General features: G+C 44.4%; 1 protein-coding gene across 4 annotated transcripts in view; it reads right to left on the bottom strand.

Annotated features, from left to right (window-relative positions):
• TMEM164 (transmembrane protein 164) overlaps window positions 1-21,349 on the bottom strand; it is a 91,570-nt gene that overhangs the window by 23,916 nt on the left and 46,305 nt on the right. The window lies entirely within an intron of this gene.

Here is a 21,349-nt window from a genome sequence, read left to right as displayed (position 1 = left end):
GAGTATTCAGTTGTCAAACTAATCCAAATTGGAGAGTCTCCAAGATACACTTTCATGAATACTATTATATTTCTGCCAAAAATTTACTTGTCCATTCAAAATCCAGTGCTGGCTTTAATCATTGATGCAAGTAGGTCCTGTAAGAAATCATTAGTAGAACTCGTTGCCTGCGAGATGTTTCGGGGTTGTGTTTAGAACTGGGTTGGCTGTGATAGATAGAATATTTGGCCACAATAAAATCTGAATTTGAGCATCTATGGAGATTCTCAATCATCAGGTCATGGTTGCCCCAAAGGTGCTTTTTTCAAAAGGCAACTGAATTTTCTTGGTTTTTTTCCCTTGAACATGTTTCTGAAGAAGAAATTGAAAAAGCTTCTTGGATGACTAGTGAAATGTTTTCAAGAAATCCAGTTGCCTTTTGGAAAAGGATCTTTGGAGCCTCTTCTATTCTTCATCCCCCAAAGAGCTAAGCTAGCTCTTAGTTCTGGGAGTTGGAAGTCCACAGCTCTTAAATTTTCAAAGGTTGAGAAACACTGCTCTAGCTTAAGCAGTTCACACCAGATATTTAGAGAGAGTGGGGTTAGTGTGCAATAAACATTTCTCAGTGGTGTTCTTAGTTTTAATAGGAATTCATCTTTCCTAGAATTTAGATTCTACCCTTCAATGTGGGACTTTATATTGCAGGGGTGTCAAACTCTATTTCAGTGGTGGCTAAACTTTTTGGGCTCCCATGCCAAAAATTGCACATACGCGCTTGCGTGCCAGCACCCAGAAAGCAATGTGCAGGAGGGAATGGCCCCTGTGTATGCGCTTGTGACACCCTGTGTCGTGTATCTCTGCACATACATGCATGATCCCCCCGCCGCCCCATGCATCTCTGTGCATGCGTGCACATCTCCCATGCGTCCCCTGCCCCCTGCGTATGCGTGCCAGATACCTGAGAATCAGCTAGCGGGTGGGTGGGCAAAGTGGGGCCCTTCCGGGTGACCTCTCGTGTGCCAGCAGAAATGGCTCTGCGTGCTACTTCCGGCACATGTGCCATAGGTTCGCCATCACGTCTCTATTTCATTGAGTGCTGCATTAGGGTTGTATTTGATCTCAGGGGGGCCAGGGCGGGTGTGGCCAGCTCAACCTCACTTGTGTTGGGAGCACCTGTGGTGGCCTGAATACTCTGGCAGCAAAAACAGGATCCCGAGCTTCGTTTTCAGCTCTGACAGCCTCCTGCAATCCTCTGCCAGCAAAAACGGAGCTCGGGAGGGCTGCCTGTGGCCCTCCGGAACTCTCTTTTTGCTGGCAGAGGCAACGTGGGCCGGTCCTTCGCTGTTTCCAGGGCAGCCCCGGGGGGCAGATCAAAGCACCCCATGGACCAGATCCGGCCCCAGGCCTTGAGTTTGATGCCCCTGTTATATTGGGTATATACAAGACACTAAATCTCATGATAGTTTGGTTTAAATATTTGGAAAATCCACCCAGTGTAGTTTGTAGGTCTCAAATTTCATTTTTGGGGAATGAGACAATGCACTACACCTGACCAAACTCGCACCCTTGATTTACAACAATCCACTTAGTGCCCACTCAAAGTTAAAAAGTGGCTTATGACTGTTTTTCACACTTGGAACCACTGCAGCATCTCCATGATCGCTTGATCAAAATTCAGACAGTTGGAAACTGGCTCATATTTGGTTGCCGTGTCCCAGAGTCGTGTGATCCCCTTTTGCAACAAAATCAATGAGAAAGCCAGTTTCACTTAACAAACATGTTACTAACTTAAGAACTGCAATGATTCACTTAACAGTTGCAGCACAAAAAGTTGTAAAATGGGACAAAACTCACTTAACAACTGACTTGCTTAACAACAGAAATTTTGGACTTAATTGTGGTTGGAGATTACCTGTACACAGGGATTTATGTAGTTTTCACATCTTGCCTTCTCTCTCCCTCTCTCCCTCCCTCTCTCTCTCCCTCCCTCTCCCTCCCTCCCTCTCCTTTTCTCCCTCTCCCTCCCTCTCTCCCCCCCTCTGTCTCTCATACACAGAAACATCTCATCCTTAATAGGCAGGATTAACTTATTGTTAAATAAATTGCTAAATTGATATAGAATTTGACCTTGACATCTCTACTTATAACCCCCCTTCCTTTAGAGAATATCACAGAGTGATTCATTTAATTTTGTATGTTGGCCTCAAGAGGCAAAGTACAGCTCAAGTCACTGTTCCAAAGTAACACTTCTTCCCAACTTGCAAAACAAAATTACATTTCAATTGAAGTACAAGCAAAAATATTGTGTACCTGCCTACAGGAAAGCGGGTACAAAAAATTGATGGTAAATGTAAAGCAATATTAATGATTGCTTTACAAAAATTTGCTCACAGATACGCCTTATGTGGGGGGGAGGGGCAGATTTGTATATACAAATGCCTACATCAGAAGAGAGTGGCAGGAACAACGTTTGGGCAAACTAACAAAAAAACCAACGTGACAAATGGAACAACTGAAAAAAGGAGAAAGGAAAACTAATCAATTTCTCCCTTCTATTCTGGTAGACAGGGTCAGATTTCACAGCCAAGAGAATTTGCTGTATGTTGAAATGGAAATGTCAGAGGTCAGACTGAGAAGCCAAATGTTGCTAATATTTCATCTGAGCAACACTTCTGCTGAAGCACTCTCAAGCTTTTTAACCAAAAACAACCAAAATAAAAATATTCACCTTTCTTTCCATAGTTGTTAAGAGAATCACTGCAGTTGGTAAGTATGTATCCCAGTTGTTAAGTGAATCTGACTTCCCCATTGTCCTGGCTTGTCAAAAGATCACGAAACACAATCACATATGACCTTGGGCACACAGCAATGGTTGTAAATAGGAACCAGTTGCCCAGCATCTGAATTTTGATCACATGACCCTGGGGATGCTGCAAATGTCGTAACTGTGAAAAATGGTCCTAAGTCACATTTTTCAGTGCTACTGTTGTAACTTTGAACTGTTCACTATATGAACTGTTTTAAGTTGAGGACTACCTGTATTAAGTTATACAGAGAGGCCTGCTCCTGTTTATGCAAGAAGTTTCTAAATGGACTTTCTCAAGGAAAGCAGATCGCATGTAAAACATGGGCTTCCATAACCAGAGGGGATTTGGGTGCTAATTAAAGCCATTCCACAGGAAAAGTGGGATTAGGAAGAAAGGCACAAGGGCTGATCCAATTTGTACTTTATTTGAGGAGATTTGGGGAGATTAAGCAGCTAAATTACCACGGTGAATCTTTGCAAGGCAGGAGTGCCCCAGGCCTGCTCTCCCAACGATGTTGTCAGCTTTAAAATTCAGCTGACACATTTCATGGAAGGCGGGGTGGAGGAGTTGAAAAGTTCGAGGTTATTCTGTATGTTGTATTAAGAAATTCTAGTTGAAGTTAATTGTTCTCATGATTTATGAAGTGTAGAAGTGGGAGGAGAGGTGGTGGATTTTGTGTAATGCGCAAAAATAATTTCACTTTGGGAAATTACCTTTGACATGCCAGGTCTGTTTCTAAATAAATCAATTGGAGAGAAAATGTCTCGGAGTGATTGATATCATGGATACTTTCTGGATGCCTTTCATTTATTTCCCAAAGACCACTTTTATTTTTTAAAGGGGCTTGGCTGATACCCCGGAGTTCTTTTCCCAGAAATGGAGAAAGATCAACAATCAGCTGAAGTTGGAGATATGCAGGGGGAGAGTATGGGGGCCCCTCCCTCTGGAACATTAATTGAATCTGCAAGCCTTTGTTTGGAGGAGATTGGGCATTGGTACTTACCTGATACGCCCTTTCTCGTCGAGCTGCGTAGAGCATCCAGAGTGGGAGGTGCTCCAGTCTCTCTCTCACAGGCTGAGCTTTAATTGAGGAACGCTCCTCCGCATCCATGTGACTCCCTCGTAGCGTTCCCCAGTTTTACGAAGACGAGAAGACAAACAACTATCATCTCATCCTAACTATTGTAATAAACATTAACTCCTTGACTCATTGATTCATTGGCCGAAACAGGATTCCCCACCAGACGGCTAAATTAGGGTGGGGCTGGATGCTCTACGCAGCTCGACGAGAAAGGGCGTATCAGGTAAGTACCAATGCCCATTCTCCATAGAGCTGCTTCGAGCATCCAGAGTGGGACATACCAAAGTATGGCCTGTCCTACGGGAGGGACTCTGTCTGGGTCGGAATCTCCTCTGGTTCTCGGACAACTTCTAGGACTCGTCTGCCAAAGGACGCTTCTGCTGAAGCAAACACATCGATCTTGTAATGACGAATGAAGGGTGACAGGGACGACCAGGTGGCCGGTCGACAGATGTCATTTATCGGTGCCTGAGTAGCCCAAGCTGCTGAGGTAGCTGCACTCCTTGTGGAATGTGCGGTTATTCCGCTGGGATCAGGAAGTGCTTGAACTGAGTAGGCCTTGGAGATTGTTGCTCTGATCCAACGGCCTATAGTTGACGGGGATACTTTGAAACCCAGCGTCTTAGGTTGAAATGAAAGGAATAATGATTCCGACCTCCTGAAAGGCTGAGTGCGGTTGATATAAATACGTAGCGCACGCCTGACATCGAGAGTATGCCACTGCCTTTTCCTCTCTCGAGAGGGTCTGGGGCAAAAGTTAGGAAGAATGAGTTCCTGGGATCTATGAAAAGCTGAGTTAACCTTGGGCAGGAAGGAAGGGTCTGGTCGTAGGACCACCCGATCGGCATGAAAAACGCAAAGGTCCTTTCTGATGGACAGAACTGCAATCTCAGAGATCCGACGAGCGGATGTGACTGCCACAAGAAACACTACCTTGAACGTTAGGAATTGAAGTGATGTCTCCCTTATGGGTTCGAAGGGAGGTTTAGTAAGTGACAAAAGGACCTTATTAAGATCCCAGGTTGGATATCAGTGTACCGCTGGAGGATGCAAATTGGTGGCTCCTCTAAGGAATGCCCGGATATGAGGATGGTGTGAAAGCGAGCCAATATTGCCACAGGAGATGACGGTTGATAAGGCTGCAACCTGTCGTCTCACGGTATTAGGGGCTAGGCCTTTATCTAGTCCCTCTTGCATGAAGGCTAATATTTGTGAAATAGATGGAGAGAGCGGATCAATATGCGATTTGTGACACCATCTACAAAAGGTGCTCCATGTGGCATTATATATATGGGTGGTCTTGCTGCCAGAATGGTATCGATGACCTGATTGGCAAACCCTTCTTTCCTTAAACGGTCCCGCTCAACCTCCAGACGGCTAGCTGAAGCCACTGCGGGTCCCTGGGATAACAAGACTCTGTCCGGTGGGATCCTCCAGGGAAGGGCCACTGACAGGTTGCGAAGGTCCGCAAACCATGGTCTCCTGGGCCAGTATGGGGTAACCAGGAGGAGTTCCACCCTCTCATGAATCAGCTTTTGGATCACTCTGGGGATCAACGGTAGTGAGGGAAATGCGTATAGAAGCCCTGTGGGCCAGGGACAACGTAGGGCATTGTGGTTCTCTGCCCCCTGAGCGGGGTACCTCAAGAAGTTTGGCATTGAGCGGAGATGCGAATAGATCCACTAGTGGTTGGCCGAAGATTGCTGAGACTTCTCTGAACAGGGAGGGGTGCAGGCGCCATTCTGACTGGTCTACAGTGGCCCTGCTCAACCAGTCTGCCTGAATGTTTGAGGCCCCCGAGATGTGATCTGCCCTGATGGATAAGAGGTTGGTCTCCGCCCAGCGACAGAGACGCTCGGCCTCCCTCATGAGCCGAATGGAATGTGTGCCCCCCTGCCTGTTGATGTGTGCCTTGGCTGTGATGTTGTCTGTCAGAATGAGGACGTGGTGTCCGCGTACCTGGGGGAGGAAGCTGCGTAGGGCCAGGTATACGGCATGAACCTCCAGCCAATTTATGCTGCACCGTTGCTCAGCTGCTGACCATGTGCCCTGGAGCTGAGAGCGAGTGGAGATGAGCGCCCCATCCGGATAGGCTGGCGTCTGTGGTGAGGGTGACCCTCTGGGGCTCCTTGAAGTAATGCCCTCTGTTGATGACAGGTCTGGTCCACCAGAGGAGGGATGCGAGGACCTTTGGAGGTACCTTCACCACGGTCTTTGAGTTGCTTCTTCCTGATCGCTGATATGGAAGCAGGAACCACTGAAGGGATCTGGTTTGCAAACGGGCCCAGGGAACAATGGAAATGCATGAAACCAATTTGCCAAGTAATTTTGACAAGTCCAGTAATGCCACCTTTCTTGCTCGCCTGATCTCCCTGACCGATTTCTGGATGCTGAGAAATCTTTCGGGAGATAGGAAGACCCTTCCCTTAACCGAATCAATCACTGTCCCCAGGTGTGCTATTCGGGTGGATGGAGATAACTGGCTCTTTTCCCAATTAACGAAAAAACCATGTGCCTGGAGAGCAGAGAGAGTGGTTCTGGTGTCCCTTTCTGCTTGGCGTTTGGAAGGGGACAGGATAAGGATGTCATCCAGATAACAGTAAATACAGATGGGGAAGTCTCTAAGGTGAGCCGCCAGGGCCGCGAGAACCTTGGTAAAGGTCCTCGGGGCCGAGGCCAAACCAAAGGGAAGGGCCACATACTGAAAATGTTGACTGTTATAGCAAAATCGCAGAAATTTGAAACAGGAGGGTCGAATAGCGATGTGTAGGTATGCCTCTGAGAGGTCAATGGAAGTGAGCCAGTCTCCCTTCCTGGTGCCCTGAAGAATAGACTGTAGTGTGTGCATCTTAAATTTATGCCGGATAATGTATCGGTTAAGCCTTTTCAAATCTAATATGGGCCTCCACCCTCCGGAGTGTTTAGGAACGATGAAGAGGTGAGAGTAAAACCCTCTTCCCTGTTGCGAAGGTGGGACGGGCTGTATCGCCTTGATTTCAATGAGATGTTTGATAGCGGCCTCTATTAGGCCACGTTTGGTGCGATCTTTAGAAAGAGGGGATATCCTGAAATGCTCGGGGGGAGGGGACTGAAATTCAAGGGAGAGGCCGAATTTGATGGTGGCCCTAACCCAGGCATCAGATGTAGAGGATTCCCATTGGTCGGCAAAGTGTTTGAGGCGTCCGCCAATGGGATGGGGGGTGAGGGACTTATCTTGGGCACCGGAAAGGCTTACTACCTGCGCCCCAAAAGGGTCTCTTGTAGTTGGCACCCCTTCTGTTCCTATCACCGGGGTCGGTTCGATCCTGGGGTTGGACCGACCGAAAGGGCGGGGCTCTCTGAAACCTGGGAGAGAAAGGTGTCTGATAGGAGGTTCGAAAGGATCCCCTCTGAAAGGGCTGGGATACTCTGCCTTCAGATCTGCGAAAGAGAGATGGAAGAAATTTTTTCTTATTTCGGCTTTCCATTAATAAAGGGTCAAGGGCCGGACCGAAGAGTTTGCCTCCCGAGATGGGAGCAGAAGCCAATTTTACTTTGTTTTTGACGTCTGCTTGCCAATGTTTGAGCCAGAGCAGACGCCGAGCTGTAACCTGAGATGAGATAGCCCTGGTGGAAAACTTAACGGCATGGAAGGTAGCGTCAGTCGAGAATTCTGCTGCTGCCGTAAGCTTGGCAATGTCCTGGTGTGCCCTGGTATTGGATGGGGGGACATGCTGCTTTAATTGACGGAGCCATCTAATGGAGGATCGTGTAAAGAAGGATGCAGCCGTGGCTGATCGAATGGCCCAAGCATCAGATTGATGCGCCTGGCGTAGCACCATTTCGGCCCGTTTGTCCTCTGGTTTTAGAGCTTCCAGAGCGTTGCTTGGGGTAGAGGATGACGCTAACCCCACTATGGGCTCGTCAACCTTGGGAGTCTCTAACAGGGTGGAAAACTCCGCATCGAGATTAAAAAATCTCCTATCCTGACTGGAGGGGGCGGGAGGTGCCCCTGTTGAAGCCAATTGTTTCGCTACCAGGTCAGAAAAAATGGGTGGAGTAGGAATCACTTTGGCCTCCACGACCGGCTGTCTGAAGATGGAATCCTCTGGGTCACCAGAGGTTGCTGGGGAAGTATCAGAGTCCAGTCCAGAAATATTTTTTGCCTTAAACAATAAGGACTTGAACAGGTGGGGTTTGAACAAGCCCACGAAAGCGGGCTGGTCAGGGGTAATACCCTCGTCCTCCGACATTTCTCCTTCCATTGGTTCCACCTCTGAAAGGGGTTGAGTAGTGTACGGACCCCATATCAAATTCTTCCTCTTCCCTGAAGTGTTCTAGACCTGTTTCCTCTTCCTCCTCCTCCTCCCCTTCTGGAAAGGGGATATCCCCCTGGGGAAGTACCTGACCCTGGTGAGGTTCCGGTCTGGGGAGAGATCTGCCAGAAACGGATTCGATATCAGGAACCATTGTTGGCAAACCTGGCCTGGTCAGCTGCTGGAGACCTTCCGCGATTCCTTGGCGGATAGCCAGCTGCATCCATTCTCTTATCTTGTCTGGGACCAGGTTTGCAGATGGGTCTTCTTGCCGTAGGCCAGCAGCTGTCAGAGTAAAGGTAGCCTCGGGTGTCCGGGCGGCTGGTGCGACAGCGGTTTGAAGGCTCTGAGTGGGTGAGCTGCGCCTGGGGGGAGAAAAAAGGTCTGGAGAAGGGGGGGGTTTGAGTTGAGGTAGATGGGGTGGGAAGAGTAAGTACTGGGGGTACAGGACCTGAGCCCGTCGATCGTTTATCAAATTCCTTCTCTAGCGCCCTGTGGCGTCTTAACGCATCTCTCTGAGAGGCCTTGGATGTTTCCTTGGCCTGCCTGCGCAAATGGTGTGTCTTTGATTTGGCCTTCAAGGAAGGTCCTCTGGGGTTGTCCTCTGCCATAATAAAGAGCAAAAGTAAGGTATGATAATAACCAAATGAGCCGGTTGGCTCGCCTAGGAGTTCGACCTACAACAAGGCCGGATGCCCTACAGTTGGTCCACGTCCCCCTTTTGAAATTTTTTTTATTCTTATTAATATTATATATATATATATATATAGTACCCGTGAAAACTTATATATAAAACTATATATATATATATATTCTTAAGTTTTCACGGGTACTTACATGTATGGCATTCAGCTTTGTTCGGGTATTTTCCCACGTCATAGTAGTGGTGCTTTTAAAGTTGTAGCAACGTTTCAGCAGAATCTCATCTGCCATCATCAGGCTTTTGTATAGTGTTCGTCTGTGAGTTAGACTTTTACAGTGGTTTCAGATTTAAATTTGGGGCAGCCTATTGCTGTGCCAGAATGGTTTTTTCTTCATCCTGATTGGTTGGGAGTCTTGGTCTGTGTTTATTGGTCTTGGAGTTTGCTGTGTTCTGCTTGATTGGTGTCTCTAATATCTTCTGTCTGTTTTTTGGCTCTTTTTGTATCTTGATTGGCTGGCAGCATTGTGTTTCTTTATTGGAGGCCTTTAGTGCAGCTAAATTCTGCTGAAACGTTGCTACAGCTTTAAAAGAACAACTACAATGACGTGGGAAAATACCGAACAAAGCCGAAGGATATATATAAAATAATAAATAAATAAATTATATATATATATATATATATATATATATATATATATATATATATATATATATATATATATTTATTTATTTATTATTTTTTTAAAAAATAAAAATAAAAAAATGGGAATATGAAAAATGAAGGACTAGAGTACCGGAATACTATAGTGATTATTTCCAGTTGAACAAAAAGGCACTTAAGAGATTAGAGAAAACAAGTCAGATTAGCCAATAAGCCAAATGAACGCCGAGGCCAAAAGGAAAAAAGGGTGGGCCTCCTGCAGTTGCCTCCCAGCCAAAATGGGTGGTACTGGTGCTGCCTCTTACTTCGCCTCTGAGCAGGCTGCGGGAAGGCCAACAAGTCACAATAATAGGCAATAGGGCTCGGAGCCACAATGCCTAAACGATCGAAAGGGCTCTAAACAGGCCTCCGGTCCTGCTTTGGGCCTCTGAACAGTCACCGCAGCGAAATTAATCGAAAACAAAACGGCGGCCAGCCACGAGGCAGTGCCCAAAATGGCGGCCGATAGCCGGTGCGAGAGCTCAGAGGTGGAAATTAGCCTCCGCAAAGAAAAACAGCCTAAAATCGAAATGGAATGAGGGGCAGAGAGGAGGAATAGCTCTCCTCTTAAATAAGGCGTTCATGGGGGGAAGGAGCAACAGAGCGTGAAAATTCGCGCAATAAACAAGCCGCTGCTTGCGAGCAGAAACGGCTTGAAGGCAACGGCAGGGAGAACAGAGGACGTTGGAGGGGGGGCGCGAAGGTGCTGTTCTTCCCCCATTTCTTCCCCCTTGAGGGGCGAAAAAACGCTCCTCTTACAGTAGACTAAACAACCCAGTTGCGCAGGGACCAAGGAATAAAGGAAAAATCAAACCTGAATATAATTTGTTAGATCCTGAATCGGCCAAGGAGCTTTGCTAGAAACTGCCTGTCTCTTGCGAGGCTGAGCTAAAACTGGGGAACGCTACGAGGGAGTCACATGGACAGGGAAGAGCGTTCCTCAATTAAAGCTCAGCCTGTGAGAGAGAGACTGGAGCACCTCCCACTCTGGATGCTCGAAGCAGCTCTACGGAGAAGATGGATGCTTTCAGAATGACAGTAGAGGAAAGAGGTTTGGGAGCTATACCAAAGCGTTTCAACTCAAGAAGTTGTTATAACCCAGAGGTAACCCAGCTGTTTGAAGAGAAATCTTTCTCAAGCCCCAGGCAGATTACTATTCTGTCCGATTGGAGGGAGGAAACTATACAGATGCCAGTTGGAGGAAGCCAGAAAGATGCATCAACTGACAGAGGTATGTTGCAGCCTCCAAGGCAATCCCCTCATTTTCCAGAGGAAATTTTGCCCCCTACAGAGAGTATCCCTCCAGGGTGGGGATTTTATCCAGGCCAGGGGTGGATTCAATGCCAATGGCAGCCAGCATCAATCCAGCCCTGGTCTGAAGGGGGGTTGCTCAGACAACAGACAGCAGCCACTTCCCCTCCACCTGACCAAGGAACCAGGCCACACCCATCTTCCTCCTGGCAACCACAAATGCAGCCCCAACCTGCGGCGAGGCCACAGGGACCCCTATTCCAGAGAGGCACCACCCAGCCAGGATACAGGGGGCCTACCCAGCCTACGTACGCCACCAGGCCAGTTCCTTTCATTCCAGTACAACCTGCAGGGGCCTGGCCTGTGCCACTCCGCAACCACGACCCAGGCCAGACCAAATACCCTTTAAGGTCGTATTCAATGGCCGCCATGAATATTTCAATTATTTCCTCACTTGAATCCGATCCCATATAGAACAATTTGGAGATCAATACGCCACAGAACGCAATTTGGTTATGGCCATAATAAATGGGATGAATGAAGGGGATGCTTCAGACTGGGTGGCCCAACTACACAATGAACAAGCCCCCGAACTATGCAATGTAAATGGATTTATTCAATTATTAAGACTCAGATTTGAAAATCCAGACAGGGTAGCAGCGAATGAAGAGAAGTTAATGGAAATGAGGCAAGGCAAGCGACCCTTGTCAGAATTTATTTGGGACTTTAGAAGGGTCGCAAGCCACCTCATGGATTGGCCTGAAAGAATGACTTCACACTATTTTAAAAACGCCATTGATCCAGAATTACAGGTTGCAAGGCTTCAGCGGCAGCAGGAATCCGCTTTTCTGCAGGTCCCTGCTGCGCTCGCCGCTGAGGTACCCCCGATCCAACTGGATTTGGGGGTTGTCGCTACCCCGGAGGGGCAGTGGAAGATAGAGGAGATCCGGGCAGGGGTCTGGGGATATCGCACCCCCTTTCCCCAGCCGGCTAGACTCCTTTTTCCTGAGGCAGTGGAGCGGCTGTCAGAAATGGCAGCCACAAAGGAATCTTCAACCGGATAAGATTTGTGCAGGAGGAAGAATCAGAAGGAGAAGTTTTCTTGGCTGAACCGGGACATTAAGATACTTTTAAACACCCTGGAAACCTGACTTTTGGATTGATACATTTGTTTCCAAAAGAAGTTGTTAAAACGGCGAAAGTGCTGAAAGGAAAGCTCACTCCCCTTCCCTACGGAGAAAGCAAATGAGCACTGAGAAACCTGCTTCTTTAAGGTAAAAATAAGCTCTTTGTTATAAGTGGGAAGGAGAGGACTAAAAAACCTTTAAAAATTTGTTGGAGGAGACGCTTTGAAGATTATAAGATCAGCAATTAACTGTAATGACTTTAAAATATATTTTGGGATTTTGCCCCAGGAGGAAAAACTGCAAAGAGAAGAAGAGGAAATATTTTGTGTCTGTTTGGATTGTTTGATAACCTTGACACTTGGAAATTACTTTAAGATTAAAAACATCTGGGTTGTTCTTAAAAATTTACAATGGCACTATCTGTGGATGAATTAAAAATGGAATATGAAAAATTAAAGGAAAGAGAACAAGATGGCAAGGATTCTTTGGGAGCTGTCTTCCACTTTTTAGAAATGGCGGTTTCTACATATCAGCAAATACGTGAGGAAGAAGAAGAAGAAGAAGAAGAAGAAGAAGAAGAAGAAGAAGAAGAAGAAGAAGAAGAAGAAGAAGAAGAAGAAGAAGAAGAAGAAGAAGAAGAAGAAGAAGAAGAAGAAAGAAGAAGAAGAAGAAGAAGAAGAAGAAGCCATTTTAATGGACAAAAAAGTTCAATTAAGAAAGAAAATAGGAAGAGAGGAAGGAAAAATGAGAATTTAAGATTTAATAAAATAACCAAGAAAAAGAAAAATAAGGTGAAAAAAAGGTACAATGTTAGAAAGCAACAGAAAAGAGAAATACAACAGAGAGGGGAAGTTAAAAAGGTGGAGGTTAGGAGAGTGGGGGGCAAAAAGACCAGACTGGAGAAGAAAGGAGGGAAAAAGGGAAAAAAAGCCACAAAGGTCTGAAACAAGATGCAAAAAAGCAGATTTTTTTCAGAGATAAAGGATAGATATAATTAAAGAAAGATTCTGCAAGAGTACATAAGATAATATTGTAGTATTTGCATTTGAAATAGCTTATTGGAATATTATAAGATTTAACAAAATATTAAAATATTAAAATGTTTAATAATGATAGATCTCAATATTTAATAAAATATTAAAGAGAATGTGTAAAATGATTAATGTTTAGTTATAGCTTAATTCGTTATTGTTTAAATGTTATTATAAATTTACTATTTCATTTTCTTACTTTAAAATAATGTATTAAGTAGAATTAGAATTAGAATGGAAATTATATATTTAACTATATTATAAATTTATTATTATTTTTATTTTAAAATGCAACATGTAGAATGTACTAAGCAGAATCAGAACGGAAATTATGTATTACTTTAAGTGTTACTTTAGGGGAAAGATAGAAAGGCGTCATACTTTAAAAGTGATTACAGGGGAAATTTTTTTTGTTAAAGAGAAGAGATAAATAGATAATTGGAAAAGAACGGACAAAAGATACAAGTATAATGATTTTAAAATAAGATGAAATAAACAAAATATAATTAAGAGAGCGAAAAGAAGAGAGAAGCTATATAGAAAATATAGAATGGTAAATAAGATAAGAATGGTATATAAGGTGAGCATGAATTTGATTTAGGTCTGTAAAAAAAGATGTAACCCGGGGCTAAGCCACTTTTCAAAAGAAGTTTTATGTTTTATGTTTTGGTTAGCTATGTTTGATTGAGAATTAATAAAACCTTGGAGGAATAAAACTAAAGGGAGAAATAATGAGAAATTTGGAAAAGACATGTACAAATGATAATTAAGAAGGTTTTATGTTTTTATGTCGTTTTATGTGTTCATGTTTGATTGAGAATTAATAAAACCTTGATAGAAAGAAATATAATTGAATAAAAGTGAAGGGAGAAACAATGAGAAATTCGGAAAAGATATATAGGTGTTTAAATGGAAATGTGATAATTTGGAACTATGCTGTATAAATGTTTATATTTGATTGAGAATTAATAAAACCTTGATAGAAAGAAATATAAATGAATAAAAGTGAAGGGAGAAATAATGAGAAATTTGGAAAAGATATCTATATGCTTAAATGGAAATGTGATAATATGGAACTATGCTTTAAAAAATAATGTTTTATTTGCCTTGTTAAAACTTATAAGTAATTTTTTTAGAAAGGAGGTTTTATGCCTTTATGTCTTATGTTTTGTTTGTCTTTAAAAAATCAATAAAATTTGTTGATAAAAAAAAACGCCATTGATCCAGAAGTAAAGAAGGCCTGTGAAATCAGAGGAATCCCAGAGACCTTACAATCCTGGTATGTCGCATCCCTCAGCTTAGATTGCAGCATCAACCCACACAGGAAACTCCTTCTGGCAGCCCCGCCTGTGGCTAGGAGACCGCCGACTGGATTAGCTGAACCTGCTCGTACCCAACCTACCAGGATGCTGAAATGTTACCGATGTGCCCAAGCCGGCCATAGAGCAGCAGACTGTCTGGCCCCTGCTCCTGTACCACAAGCTCCACAGTCGAAGTCTAATCCAGCTGTTAGAGGTCGGAAGAATCAAGAAAACCTCCAGCCAGGGGCAGGTTTGCCAAACACAGATGGGAGCAATGGACCACCAGATCAACACCACATCCCTGAGAACCCGACCTGCGAAGACGACCCAATGGTGAGTGATCCCATCATCCCTTTTACAGTCAAGGTCAAGTTAGTGGTACCAAACACGGGGAGGCCAGGGAGTTAGAAGCTGTCGTTGATACTGGGTGTTCTAGATGTCTTATCGCAGGGGTCCCCAACCGCCGGTCCGCGGACCGGTACCGGGCAGCGGAACAACCCTTACCGGGCCGCTGGTTGCTGGGCGCCGCCATCTTTTTGGTAAAAAGCGCTTCTGGTGAGCTTTTCCGGGTGAAAGCTCACCGGAGCGCTGTTTCGTCATAAAAGATGGCGGCGCCAGCGCTCGATGAGCTTTTCCGGGTAGAAAGCCATTTCTACCCGAAAAAGCTCACCAGAGCGCGCCGCCATCTTTTTATGACAACAGCGCTTCCGGTGACGTCACCGAAGCGTCTTTCGTCATAAAAAGATGGCGGCGCCCAGTTGACGCCGGTACCGGGCCACGGCGCCCAGCTGATGTCGGAACCGGGCCGCGGCGTCGAAAAGGTTGGGGATCCCTGTCTTATCGGACTCCCCATCGTTGAACAATTGGGCATAAAGACTAACCTGCTAAAACGCCCAATCAGATTTGAGCAAGAGGATGGAACCTTAATTGGGGGGGCAGCCACTCAGATGACTGAATTGATCAAGATGGAATTAGGGCCCATCACAAACTCATACGCTTCATAGTGTCCCCCAAGATGTCAGAATCAATCATACTGGGACTTGCTTGGTTAGACAAATGGGCCCCAACGATCAAATGGGAGGATGGATTCAGAAAAATCCTCATTGGACCGGGCCCATTGCCCCCTCTTCCACCCAATACAAAGCCACCAGTCAGCTTGAACCCAGAGCCTGAGCCAGCATCCATGGCATCCCACCTTCTCCCAGATAACCCTCAGGTACCTGACCAATACAAAGACTTGGCTGAAGCATTCAGTGAAGAAGAGTGTAATGTTTTACCTCCTCATCGAGCCATAGAATTAGAGCCTGGGGCAAAATTACCAAAACCAAATATGTGTTCCATGATGCCTGCTGAAATGACTGAATTAAGGAAATACATCGACAATTTGGAACGAGTTTTTATTGAGCCTGCCAAATCAAGATTAGCTGCCACCGGGTTGTTCAAGGAGAAGAAAGATGGCGGGTTGAGATTGTGTAGACTTTAGAGGCGTGAACGCCGTATGCGTCAAAAACATGTACCCTCTCCCCCTTATGAAGGACTTATTGAACCACCTGTCGAAGGGCAAGATATTCACCAAGCTAGATCTCAGGGAAGCTTACTACCAGGTCCGCATCAAAGAGGGAGATGAGTGGAAAACTGCTTTTAACTGCCCTCTGGGTAGCTTCCAATTCAAAGTCATGCCTTTTGGACTTCAGGGGACTCCTGCAGTGTTTATGCAGCTCATCAATGAGGTGCTACACCCACACCTTTACCGTGGGGTCCTCGTGTACCTGAATGACATCCTTATCTTCAGCGAAACCATGGAAGTACATGTTCAATTGGTCCGACAAGTTCTAGAAAATCTTCTAGCCGCCAAATTATATGTGAAACTCTCAAAATGTGAATTCCACAAAGAGTCGTTGGACTACTTAGGCTACCGAATATCCAACCTGTGGATTGAAATGGACCCCGGAAAGGTGAAAGCAGTGCTGGACTGGCAATCCCCCAGAACCTGAAAACAACTTCAAAGTTTCTTGGGGTTTGCCAACTTCTATAGACAATTCATTCCATCCTTTGCTGAAGTTACCCTCCCGTTGATGAAGCTATTAAAAACGGGCCTGTCGCCCACCAAACCGAAGCCAAGTCAACCCCTGGCTTGGACTATGGACTGTCAGAAAGCTTTCGAGGCCTTAAAATGCCTCTTCGCAGCTGAGTCCATCCTCCAGCACCCAGACACGAACAAGCCTTTTATTGTCCAAATGGATGCAAGTGATGTAGCAGTGGAAGCTGTTTTGCTGCAAAAGGACTCTCAAGGCCGACTGATGCCTTGCGCTTATGTGTCCAAAAAGCTGACAGACACAGAGCGAAGGTGGGCAGTCTGGGAGAAAGAAGCATTCGCTTCTTGGGCTTTATTGACTTGGAGGCATTTTCTAGAAGGGGCGCCAGAGCCCTTTGAGGTATGGACTGATACGAACCTCGAGGCACTAAAGACCCCTAGGAGATTATCGCCCAAACAAGTCCACTGGGCCCAATATTTCAATCGATTCAACTTTAACATTAAATATATCCTCAGAGGGGAAAACGTACTGGCAAACGCTCTGTCCAGAAAACCTCAGTTTGACAGCCACTGAGAAGAAATAGTACAAGCCTTAATTTCAGAAGTTGAAACTGCCCACTAAGAAGCTGGGTCCAAAATTCTTGGGTCCGTTCCCAATTTCAAAGATAATCAATTTGGTCACTGTCCATTTAAGTCTTCCTCAAATATTGGGGAAAATTCATCCAGTATTCCATTGTAGTTTACTAAAACCAGCTACTACATCAATGATAAGACCACCGCCAATCACTCCCCCTAAACTGTTAATGGTACAGGAGGAAACACATTATGAAATTCAAAAAAATTCTCAATTCTAGATTGCACCGTGGCCGATTGCAATATTTGGTCTTATGGAAAGGATACCCTCTCTCAGATGCTAGTTGGGTAAAGAGTTGGGATGTTCATGCTGATTAACCAATTGGTTAACCAATTTCATGAGGATTTTCCCCACAAACTGAAAGGTCCTCATGGAGGGGGGAGAAGGGGTTAAGAACAATGTGCTAACCCCTGTATCTGTTTTTTCTCCTTTTCTTTTAGGAGGAGGAGTTTTCAAGGGCGGGACGCCTGTCAGCTTTAAAATTCAGCTGTCACATTTCATGGAAGTGGGGGTGGAGGAGTTGAAAAGTTCAAGGTTATTCTGTATGTCGTATTAAGAAATTCCAGTTGCAGTTAATTGGTTCTTGTGATTTATGAAGTGTAGAAGTGGGAGGAGAGAAGGGAGGAGAGAAGGTGGATTCTGTGTTACGCGCGGAAATAATTTCACTTTGGGAAATTGCCTTTGACATGCCAGATCTGTTTCTAAATAAGTCAGTTGGAGAGAAAATGTCTCGGAGTGATTGATATCATGGATACTTTCTGGATGGCATTCTTGGCTCTGGGACATGTTTCTTCCTGTGGTTGGTGCCAAGGCAAAATATCATCCAAGCAGATTCCAAAGCAGAGAAAGCAGACTTCTTTGAAGCCGGAATCCTTCAGGTGGGGCATATTCTGGGAGACAGTTATCCAAAACAGGTAGCCATCACTTAATGACGGTAATTGGGACTGGAATTTCCCTTGTTAAGCAATGCAGTTGCAAAGTGTGGCATCATGAGACTACACCACTTAGCCACACAACTGTTGGGTTTTGTGCATTCCACATAATCATTAAAGTTTAATGACAGAATTATCAATTGGTGGAACAGCTTGCCTTCAGAAGCTGTTAGATGCTCCATCACTGGAGGTTTTTAAGAAGAGACTGGACAGCCAATTTTGTCTGGAATAGTATAGGGCAGACCAAACTCAAGGCCTGAGGGATGGGTCTGGCCCGCGGGGTGCTTGGATCTGGTCACCCTGGAGACAGCGAAGGATGGGCCCGCGGTGCCTCTGCCAGCAAAAACAGAGCTTGGGAGGTTGCGACAGCCTCCTGCAACCCTCTGCCAGCAAAAATGGAGCTCAGGAGTCTGTTTTCACTGGCAGAGGGTTGCAGGAGACCGTTGCAGCCTCCCGAGCTCCGTTTTTGTTGGCAGAGCGCTCGAGCCACCACAGGCTCCCCCGACACAAGTGACATCAAGCTGGCCACTCCCACCCTGGCCACACCCACCCAGCCCCCAAAGTCAAACACAACCCTGATGCAGCCCTCAATGAAATTGAATTTGACACTCCTGACGCAGGGTCTCATGTTTGAGTTGGGACTAGAAGACCTCCAAGGTTCCTTCCAACTCTGTTATTCTGTTACTATTGGGTGAATGCCTGAGTACGAAAGCAAAAAAAAAATCTGACTGAGATACACAACCATAGGATCGCTCTGGTTGGACCAGAGATAAAACTGATAAGATCAACTGATGACAACAATAGCACACTTTGTTTTGAATAGGCATTCTTGCATCCGGGGCCTGATTGTCACACCCCTTTAATTATTGTGATAATAGACAAACTTGATGCCCTGCCCTGCAATGAAGCAGAATACACTGTATTTTAATGGCGCACCTCAACTTTGACACAATAATGCTCATCACCTCCCAAAACAATTAATGCAGAAGGGATGCATCACATTTTGTAAAATGAAGCCAGGCTAATCTTCTCTGTATTGTTCCATTGGGTGTGTGGGTGAGTGGATGGGACAATGAACGGAGAGTCAGGTTCAATGATCCATAATAAAGTTTGACTATGACTAAAATCAGAACCAGCAGTTTAAGGAAAAAGTGTTAGAATTAATTACAAGTTACAACCAGGCAGCCAGGGGTTACGGCTATTAGGTCTTCTCATAATGTTGTGTTTTAAGCCAGGAGATAAGAAAGATTGTCTGGCTGCCTTTGCAGAAGAGTTAGCCGACTCTAAGTCATTGCCCAGGGGCACCCAAGTGTAGGATTCCTACATTCTTTGGGGAGGCTAATTTGTTAGTCTGAATTCGGGAACAAATAGCTTCATATTTGCTCATCAAGAATGCAATTGCAGTGTGCTTTTTAAACATTTATGCTAAATAAGTAATACAGCTTTCGTTATATTGAATGTTTCCTAGTATGATTTGATTGCTTATTGTACCCTATGACTATCATTAAGTGTTGTCCCTTATGATTCTTGACTCTTGACGAATGTATCTTTTCTTTTATGTACACTGAGAGCATTTTGCACCAAGACAAATTCCTTGTGTGTCCAACTTAGCACACTGTGCCAGATCAAATAACTGTGATTCAAAGCCTTGATTTCTACATCAACTCAAGGGAAGAACTTGGCCAATTGTGACTTCTTTAACAAACCATGACTGAATCAAATACAGTCAACTACTTTGCAGTCCAACCATTCATGACTTAATTTGTTCCTCTCCAGTCCTGCAAAGAGAATCCTTGTGGATTCTGCAGAACCCAAAGTAATCTGGTAAGAAATTTAATTCCTAATCTGATTTAAGTTGCTGATTTTTAAGAGGGTGTGTTGTTAAAATCTACATGTGCTTCTACCAAGTGAGGAGGAATGATTAAATAGCTGCAATCAACAAAACCCCATTATGCATTCTTTACAATCAATATCATTAATCAGGATATCAGCATAAAAGAAACACCTAATCCAGCCCACCAAGTCTCTAACTCTCTTCCTAGGCCATGCTCCATGCATCAAACCCTCATCCAATCTACCAAAATTGATTTCAATAGAAGAAAATCTCTGTAGCTCAGGGTTGAACTATGGAGTGGTTGGTACTATTTGAGTGTGGTTGTTTTCTTACATATACAGTATTTCATCACCTAACTTGGTAACATCTTCAAATGACACTGATGATGTTACCTAGTTGGGTAGTGAAATGTCTTCAAGAAAACAACTAAATTCAGAGAGCACCCAAGATTCACAAACATTGATTTCAGTGTTATGAGGAATTCTGATAGTCTTCTAGCAACCTTAAGCATCAGAAGAGAAATTAGATGTTTCACTGTAAGGGATCTGGCTGATATTTTCTCCCAGAAGGCTAACCTTAGTTTGAAAAGTACTTCAGTTCCTACTGATGGACCAAACAGCAACTTTTTCCTAAATATGCTTCAGAGACTTCTTTTTAAAAATCTGAATGTGTAAAAGTGGAAAGAAAACACTGATCTAGCAGAAACCTAATTATCATCCTGTTTAAAAAAATATATTTCCCACATCAAACTAAATTATCTTCAACCATTGGGAGGGGTTGATTGTTTTTAAATTAACTAAATGCAAAAAACAAGGAAAAATAGACAAAAGAGGAGGAAAACTGAAAATAAACCCACAATGTATATTTACGGGTGTGGGTGTGGGTATGGGTGGATAGCTGTATTAAGAAACTGAAGCTATGATTCATGAATCCTCACCCATTTTTAAATAAGTCTTACCTTAATTTCACGAAATTCTACATGATTTGGAAGGGACATGATAAGCAGCCCACATGCACAAATATACAAACTTGATCTACATGCTTCCAGATCATGTCCATTTGCAAATTTGCCTTACTGGTGTTGGTGCCCTGGTCTCTTTCAATGTTGGTGTGAAAGATTAAGTCCACACATGAAGATCCAATCAAACTAATTTATTGCTAAACAGCCTATGCACAGGAATATTCTCAACTAAAATTTCTAGCATTCGCTAGAAATTAAATAGGGGTTAATGGAGATCAAAGAGGGGAGCATGGACTTAATTTGCTTGTGATTACTTAAGGATTCCAGGCAGATTCCTCTTTGAATTCCATCCCAGGTTCTGCCACTCCTTCTCCTACAATCAGGACATTCAGAGAAAGACCTTCTAAAGAATTTTGTGAGAACATTCTTGCAACTGTTCTATTACTTCACACAAAAAATAAAGCATTAAAAAAATAAAGCCAATTTAAAAAAAACAGCCTCCCACATTAGCCAAAAAAAGAGAACAGTACACCACAGTACAAGCTGTGCATTCAAAAATAAATGGTAAATAATAAAAAAATAACCTCCTCTGAAGCACCTCAGATAGCCCTGGAAACATACACCAGTATTGGATGCATACAGAAAAGTCCTTACTGGAAAAAGGAACTATTTGCACTGACAGCTGTTTAGTGCTCTGTACGGTCAAAGATCCTGTGATAACGTGGGCTGCCAATTCAT

The sequence above is a fragment of the Notechis scutatus genome, chromosome 10 (assembly GCF_049901735.1).
Source record: "Notechis scutatus isolate UNSWTSFEM ecotype Mainland chromosome 10, rNotScu1.2, whole genome shotgun sequence".
Classification (NCBI taxonomy): Eukaryota; Metazoa; Chordata; class Lepidosauria; order Squamata; family Elapidae; genus Notechis; species Notechis scutatus.
This window is presented reverse-complemented; position numbering and strand designations above follow the sequence as displayed.